Below are 489 nucleotides of genomic sequence, written 5' to 3'. Positions count from 1 at the left end.
AACGCAAAGCGCCAGGCGTGCGGTGCATATTTAGATGGTCTAAAACGCAAAGCGCCAGGCGTGCGGTGCATGGGCATGTCCCAGTCACTTGCTGCGCCTGCATCTAAATAGCAATGACACTTGCGACATGGATTATGCGCCCTCCGCCGTCCGCTTTAGACCATCTAAATAGGGCCCACTGACATTAACCCTATGGGCCCGAACGACGCATAGTGCGTCCAAATTCACACCTGTTCTTCTCTGTGGATTTTCTCCGCGACAGTGCGTCATAGCGAGAAGCCAAAAAGAAATGATAAAGTCACACTAAAATGATGTATAACAGAGCTTTCATACAGCTTTGCACACACATTACTCTTGGATGGATTACTCGTGAATGCAGGCTCGCACAGAAATGCCACGCATATCACATGAAAGCGCAGGACACATCATTGTGCTGTCATCCCATCATGCTATAAATCCAGATTAACTGTCTACAAAATAAAAACCTGA

This window comes from Epinephelus moara, chromosome 1 (assembly GCF_006386435.1).
Source record: "Epinephelus moara isolate mb chromosome 1, YSFRI_EMoa_1.0, whole genome shotgun sequence".
Taxonomy (NCBI): Eukaryota; Metazoa; Chordata; class Actinopteri; order Perciformes; family Serranidae; genus Epinephelus; species Epinephelus moara.
This window is presented reverse-complemented; position numbering follows the sequence as displayed.